The sequence below is a fragment of the Octopus bimaculoides genome, chromosome 10, assembly GCF_001194135.2.
Source record: "Octopus bimaculoides isolate UCB-OBI-ISO-001 chromosome 10, ASM119413v2, whole genome shotgun sequence".
Taxonomy (NCBI): Eukaryota; Metazoa; Mollusca; class Cephalopoda; order Octopoda; family Octopodidae; genus Octopus; species Octopus bimaculoides.
The window spans coordinates 9,047,814-9,048,788 of NC_068990.1; the positions used below are offsets into that span (position 1 = coordinate 9,047,814).

General features: G+C 40.2%; 1 protein-coding gene across 2 annotated transcripts in view; it reads left to right on the forward strand.

The window, feature by feature from the left end:
• LOC106868898 (arylacetamide deacetylase) overlaps positions 1–975 on the forward strand; it is a 49,368-nt gene that overhangs the window by 5,079 nt on the left and 43,314 nt on the right. The window contains exon 1 of one of the 2 annotated variants that reach the window (XM_014914469.2): positions 167–347. The exons of the other annotated variant lie outside the window; for it this stretch is intronic. The gene's annotated coding sequence lies outside the window, so the exon portion shown is untranslated. Of the gene's footprint in view, positions 1–166; positions 348–975 lie in introns of those variants that run through there. 2 annotated transcript variants of the gene reach the window in all.

The following is a 975-nucleotide window of genomic DNA, read 5'->3' on the forward strand; positions in this document are numbered from 1 at the left end:
ATATATATATATATATATATATATATATATATATATATATAGTCTTGTGTATGTATATATCTTCTGCATCATGAGTATACCGGCTCACAAGCCCAAAGTAAAAGGAACTGATTAAGTTTGCTAAATGCGTTCCATGTTTTACACATGCGCTAAAGTTGGTTGGAAAATGCACCGGTGGAATTTGTTAAGAAGCATTAATGTTCATTGAATTTGTACACACATTTTGTGCCTACTGACGAGACCTTCTTTCTTCTATATTAAGTACTCATTTTCCTATTGTGAAAAGAATGCCATCTGCTACGAGATCTGTTCGTGCAGATGCAACAGAGGCACTTGTTGACAAACAGGTTCGTAGACTACTTTGTGATTGAGTTAGGAAATGGAATAATAGTCTATTGTGAGATTAAGTATCAGTGTTTTTAAGTGGCCAGTCTCGATTTGCAGTCACCAGGCTAAGGCTAAAAATTCTTGCATGGATATATTCAAGCTTTGCCTGTAGCGTAGCTTGGGTTTTAAGTGCCCTGTGCGGGTCCCGATAAGCCTCTTGAAATATGACATATCTTTCGCTACAGCTAACACGTTTATTAAGTGACCGTCCTGTGCAAACCATACTGGTTTATGCAGTCAACGTTTTCAGCGTTTAGCCACCGGTCAGGTCTGACTGTATCATTAGAAACGTTTCATTTGGTTCAAGTTGATTGTATACTCTTTACTCTTTTACTTGTTTCAGTCATTTGACTGCGGCCATGCTAGAGCACCGCCTTTAGTCGAGCAATCGACCCCAGGACTTATTCTTTGTAAGCCTTGTACTTATTCTATCGGTTCTTTTGCGGAACCGCTAAGTTACGGGGACGTAAACACACCAGCATCGGTTGTCAAGCGATGTTGGGGGGACAAACACAGACACACACATACATACATATATATATAGGTACTACTAAAACAGCGCGGACCCGAACGCGTAGTCGCGCGTCC